This window comes from Sceloporus occidentalis, unplaced genomic scaffold, assembly GCF_023333645.1.
Source record: "Sceloporus occidentalis isolate IW3139 unplaced genomic scaffold, rSceOcc1.0.p SCAF_49, whole genome shotgun sequence".
In the NCBI taxonomy this organism is placed as follows: domain Eukaryota; kingdom Metazoa; phylum Chordata; class Lepidosauria; order Squamata; family Phrynosomatidae; genus Sceloporus; species Sceloporus occidentalis.
The window spans coordinates 295,784-302,317 of record NW_028317029.1 but is presented as its reverse complement, the minus strand read 5'-3'; the positions used below and the strand labels follow the sequence as shown (position 1 = coordinate 302,317).

The following is a 6,534-nucleotide window of genomic DNA, read 5'->3' as shown; positions in this document are numbered from 1 at the left end:
CCCAGTTTGATAGGCTCTACAAAATCCGCCCCCTGATTAGCCATCTCGCTGCCAGGTTTCCAGAGGTTTATACACCTGGAAAGAATATCTGCGTGGATGAATCCCTGATGAAATATAAAGGAAGGCTGGGATTCAAGCAGTATATTCCTTCCAAGCGCTCTAGGTATGGAGTGAAGGTGTATAAGCTCTGCGAGAGCGAGACAGGGTATACTCATGCCTTCCGGGTATACGAGGGTAAGGATAGCTACCTTGACCCTCCAGGTTGCCCAGAACATCTGGGCACCAGTGCAAAGATTGTTTGGGACCTAATATTCCCCCTTAAGAACAAAGGCTACCACTTGTATGTAGATAACTTCTATACAAGCGTCCCTTTGTTCAAGCTGCTGTATTGTTTCGATACAGTAGCTTGCGGTACTATAAAAAAGAACCGCTTGGGTTTCCCACAACACCTGGCACGAACCCGGCTAGGAAAGGGGGAGACCTCAGCTCTACGTCAAGAGGAGCTTTTGGCATTGAAGTTCAGGGACAGAAAAGAGGTGTGCATGCTGACCACCATCCACGATGAGAGAACCATGGAGGTTTCTGTCCGTGGTAGAGCTGGGGTCACTAGAAAGGCAGTGTGCATCAGGGCCTATAATAAGAACATGGGTGGAGTTGATCTGTCAGATCAACTCCTACAGCCCTACCTCATTATGAGGAAGACAAAGGCCTGGTACAAGAAGGTTCCAATTTACCTAATGCAAATTGCAACCTATAACGCTTTTTTGTTGCACAAAAAAGCAGACACTGTGCTGAAACTGTCTTTTTTGCAGTTTCAGCTCCAAGTAATTTCAAGTATCTTGTACCATGATGCACCTGGTCCCCAAGTGGTGATGGGAACCAGCAGGATTGGGGCTACCCATTTTATTTTTAAAATCCCCCCTACAGCAAAGAAGCAGAATCCCCAAAAGAGATGCAGGGTATGCTACAGCAGGGGGCAAAGAAAGGACACCACATTTTACTGTCCAGATTGCCCTGGAAAACCTGCACTCTGTGTCGGTGACTGCTTCAAGTTGTATCACACAGTTTCCCATTTTTAATTTTTTTTTTGTTCCTGCTCCATTTTTGTATTTTTTTTTTACATTTTTTGTTACATTTACTGTTTTTTAGCTTTTATTTGCTCCACCATTTTTTAAGCGTTTTTATTTGCACTGTCAAGTGAACCCTGTGCCCATTGCGTGGCATGAGGGACCGCTTAAGGTGCTAGATCAAATCCCTTCTTGGAGATAGGCCAGGCTTTCTTGTAACCTGTCCCTACTTATAGTTGGGTACAAGCATTTTTCTTTACCCAGATGTAAAACTTCCTAGTTGAAAAACTGAATTGCTCATGTTCCAAATGTGGCCCTTTTGCCCCCAAACAATCTGACAAACCCATGCATGTGGGGTATCAATGTACTCAGGAGATGTTGCTGAACACATATCGGGGTGTTGTGGGACAGTGACATATACCAGGAGCTATAATTTCACACCTGAAGTACAAAGTGTGTGAAAAAAACACCAAAAACAATTACTATCACAAACTTTGACAAGGGTTGGTGGTAGGATTAGTGCATGGAAAGGGTTAAACTATCAGCATCTAAAATACCCTGGGGTGTCTAGTTTTCAAAAATATATGGTTTGGTGGGGTAAATTTAATTTGCTGGCTTCAAAGATGCCCCAAATACCACATGGGGACAAAATTACCAGATTCAGAGAAAAATGATTTTGAATTAGCAAAACGCTACTTGTACTTATTGCCCCATAACGTGTAGAAGAAAGCAAAAAAACATAAAAACATTGGGTATTTCTAAACTCGGGACAAATAGTAGAATCTATTTAGCGGGTTTTTTCAGTAGTTTTTTATGATGAATAAAAGATTTTTCAAATAAAAGTGAGAAAATGTGTTTTTTTTTTTTTTTTTCGTCATATTTTAGTATTTTTATTATAGGAAATTACATCATATGGAAAAAATGGTGTCTGAAGAAAGCCCTTCTTGTCCTGAAAAAAACAATATATAACTTGTGTGGGTTCAGTAAATGGGTTAAGAGAAAATTACAGCTAAACAGAAACACCGCAGAAACGATAAAACAGCCATTGTCACGAAGGGTACAAAAAATAGAATCAGCCTTTGTCACGAAGGGGTTAAAGATGATATGCCCCCAGATAATACATCGAAATCAAACCGGATTTGTGAAAGGAAGACAATCTAATGATAACGTAAGAAAAATTATTGACTTGGTAGAATTTGTCTCTTCTTACAAAGTACCATCATTGTTTTTGGCCCTGGACGCCGAGAAGGCTTTTGATAGGGTCAATTGGCTGTTCCTTGAAGAAACATTGTATGCATATGGCTTTAAGAAGGGGTTTATTGATTCGATACTGTCATTATATTCCAATCCGACTGCCAAGGTGATAGGACAAGGTTTTAGTTCCAACTGGATCACAATATATAATGGCACCAGGCAGGGCTGCCCCTTATCACCCCTTTTATATATTCTTACCGTTGAACCCTTCACGTCTAGGATCAGAAATAATAAAGAAATTAGAGGTTCGGTAATCGGAAATGTTGAAAATAAGATAAGTTTATATGCAGATGATATATTAATTTCTATGTACGACCCCGTAAACTGATGCAGGAAATTACAAATTTTAGTAAGTTATCTAATTACAAATTAAATACAAATAAGACCCAAGCAGTTATAGTGAACCTGGAAGAACAGATAAAAGTAAGACTAGAAAGAGAATACGATTTTATATGGGAGACTACAAAATTTGAATATTTAGGAATTATTATACCACTTAAGATAATGCAAATTCTAGATATTAATTATGAAAAACTCCGTGATCAATTAATACGACAAATAGCAGATTGGAAAGGGTTGTTTATATCATGGATGGGCAGGATGAATGTAGTAAGATCATACATAATTCCAAAATGGTTTTACTTATTGTGAATGATTCCTATGAAACTTCCTCCTCTGTGGATCCAAATGTTCCAAAAAAAATTGAACAATTCATATGGGTAGACAAAAAACCTAGAATATCCAAAAAAATTCTATACGCCAGTAAAACCAAAGGAGGACTAAACGTACCATGCCTAGAAAGATATGTTAAGGCTAGTATATTAACACATATAATGAAGTTACAATATAAAAACAGCCATAAAGAGGATTGGTTCCTTGTGGAACAAGAACTGACAGGAATGGAGAATTTAGAATGCCTACTATGGAAACATCAAGATTGCACAAAATTAATTATAAATACTCTACCTATCTCTTTAAAAAGTGCGATAGAGTTTTGGACCCTTTTCAAACACCGAGTAGGCTTGAATAATAAAATAATAACATCTGCACCTCTGGAATCTCTTCAAATTAATATTCGACAATTAAGTCTTAAAAACTGGGATAATTTTAGAAATATGAGAATAAATGATATATACACTTTAAATAAGATAAATTCCTTTGCTCGCCTGAAAGAAGATTTTAAGTTGGATAATTCTGAATTTTTCAATATATACAGAATAAGGCATTATTTAAAAACTCATTTATATGAGGGAGGAAAATCAGATATATGCCACAAGATAATAGATATGTTCTCTCTAGAAATAATTAATAGAGGTATGAGGAAGTGGTATTTATTATTAGAAGAAACAGAAAAACCAGTTGAAAATTGCGCGTTAAAATCTTGGCAACAGGATCTACACTCTCAAGTGGAGCAGGAAAACTGGATAAAGAGTTTAGCGGAAGTTAGCCTATTTACACATTCTTTAAATATGATAGAACTCCACTACAAGATTATGTTAAGATGGTACATGATTCCTGAGAAATTGGCTAAATTTAATCATAACACCTCCGCTATATGTTGGAGATGTGGTCTGGCAAAAGGCACCTATATACATATCTGGTGGAGTTGCAATTTATTACAACACATTTGGAAGGAACTATTCGAGATTATATCGGATACTTTGAATAGCTATATAAATCCTACGCTCAATAAGGCCTTGTTACATATGAATTTGATTAACATCTCTACTAATCAAAAAGCTTTGATTATTCAATGCCTATTGGCTATGAAAATAATTATAGCTAGACATTGGTTACAAAAAAGATCAATTAGTATAGATCATGTTATAAATCAAATTATCAATGTGTGATGGAACGGGGTTTCTATCAAGCGCAACAGAAACTATATAAATTCTATAAAGTGTGGAGACCTTGGCTGGCTAAACACCCCGACCTTTATTGAGGTTATATGTATAAAGGGATAACAATTTATATGTAAAGACACGCCCGAAGTGATGACTGGAAGGGATGAATGGTATGAGTGGATAGTATGATAGTGGTAAAACCCTCTCTGTTTTGTATTTCTATGTATTTATTATTTTCTTTACTATTTTCCTTTTTGTTGTTTTTCTTTGTTGTTTTATTGGGATAGGAGGCCAGAAGATATCTTATGAATAATCTGACCCACTTCCCTAAGATGTAACAGAGTTTGTAGTGGCAGTAATAATATTAAGATATATATATCTATATAAGTGGAAATGATTGTCAATGTTTTATTGATACTGATTAAGAGTCTGCCGCTTGTTAATTTATATGTTTGATAATAAAAAATAAAAAAAATAAAAAGAAAAGGTGACGATGTCTTGCTAGAAAAAGTAACAAAGAAAGTTATGAGATCCAGGAGAGCACCGTCTCTTATATACCTAGAAAAGGTGGTGAGCCAAGAAGAAGGTGGTGATCAACAGTATCAAAAGCAGCAGAGAGGTCCAGGAATATTAGCAGGAAGAAGTGACCTTTGGCATTGGGAGAGAGCATGTCATTGAATACTTGAAATCAGACTGTAATGGGTCAAAGAGGGTATTAGGGCAGAGGAAATTAGGCAAGGATTTTCTAGCTGTGATTTTTGAGTATACTTAAAGGTTGTTGGTACGGTACTGTTCCAGAGGATGGGAAAGGATGGGAAGTGTTTGACAAAAGGAAAGGAGAAAGAAACTTTGCAATGTGTGATGGTGTAGGGTCAAGGAGACAGATTTTTGGGTGAGCGGAAGAAGGAAGAGTGGAAAACACTTGTACAGGAAAACACATGTAGTATGGGGTAAGTGGTGGTGAGTGGTGTAGATGGATGTTGCAAAGAAGTGAAGTCCTATCTAACAGTTTTGATCTTGACTCTGAAGTGGGTGGCATGATCTTGGGCAGTGAGATTTTGGTGAGTCTAGATAAAGTGTGGTAAATATAAAGATAATTGTGGTAGTAAAGTAGGCTGTAAGAAACCTAAAAGGGCCAGCATGCTGCCAGCTAATCTATTGTGAGATCAGGATATGCTGATAGAAAACCATAACCATACTGCTAGAATAAAGGGATCAGGAACTGTGGTGTCACAGGTGCCCCCTCACTAAAGTTATGGGGGAAAAATGGTCTGATAAGCTTTTTGGACTCCCATCATGCTATTTTAAAATACTGATCTGGGCTGTAGCCCACAGACAGCTGGTGAATCAGTGCAAAAAGGGTGGACTAACTACCAGTAGTGTTTCTTTAGCATGATTATGGGATTGAAACCTTCTTTAGATATACTTACGCTTTGTTATATTGTGTACTGTGATCTACAAGGGCTGCATGTGCAATCTACATGTATGCATTGAATTAGGTTTCTATGCCTAACATAACTTCTCCTGAAAAAAAACCTCCAATACTAGTTAAAGCGTAAGTGTTTGTAAGGTTGTTGTGAAGAACCTATGTCTGATCTTCACTGTTATTATTATTATTATATTTATTTGTACCGTTTGAATGTGGCTGCAGCTCCAGCCTTCAAAGAGACGATCCTATAATCTGGCTGGGGCTCTTAATCAGCCAACACAGCCCTGTCTGCCCAGACGGCACCCGCACTACAGGGGGGATAACACAGGTGGGGGAACCCATTGTATCCCTTAATCCCCTCACCTGATACATCCCCTGTATACTGATGGGATTTGTGAGGGGATGTGGCTGATAGGATTGGGGGTTGGGTTCGGTGCACAGTGAATGTAGATTGTATATAAGTTCTGTGTGTTTGTAATAAAGAGAGTTCTGTTTTTAACCTCAAAGCATGAAGTCCTGTCTCATGATTGAGGGAAGTGCTGGTCTGTGACTGCTTTCTTCGGACAGCCACAGCGTGTCCGCTTACTGGGAGAGGGAAGGAGCTGACGGGCGGATGTGTCCAGTCTGGGGCACAGGACGATCCGTCACATTGGTGGCAAGCGGTGGGATCTACTCCTTCCAGACCAGAGCGGACCGAAGCAACTAGCCGCAGAACAAAGTTATACCCTGGCGAGGAAGAGCCAAACGGATCCACAGATGGAGTGGATTGAACAGTCACCGGGATGCGGGGTGACTTGGAGGGGAGATGAGACCCTCGAATCGGAGACTCCAGTATGGGAGTTTGAGAGACGGACCCGAGCCCGGCTCATGGGATGGAGAGCGGCCCTAGAAAAGTGGAGCGCCCACCAAGGTACACATCTGCCCACCCTAGAACAACGAA

General features: G+C 39.0%; 1 non-coding gene across 1 annotated transcript; it reads left to right on the top strand.

Moving 5' to 3' along the window:
- The first annotated feature begins 1,185 nt into the window (after positions 1-1,185).
- LOC149288803 (small nucleolar RNA SNORA35) lies at positions 1,186-1,315 on the top strand. The gene has a single exon (XR_016277394.1). It is a non-coding gene; the product is annotated as a small nucleolar RNA SNORA35 (small nucleolar RNA).
- Positions 1,316-6,534: the final 5,219 nt, after the last annotated feature.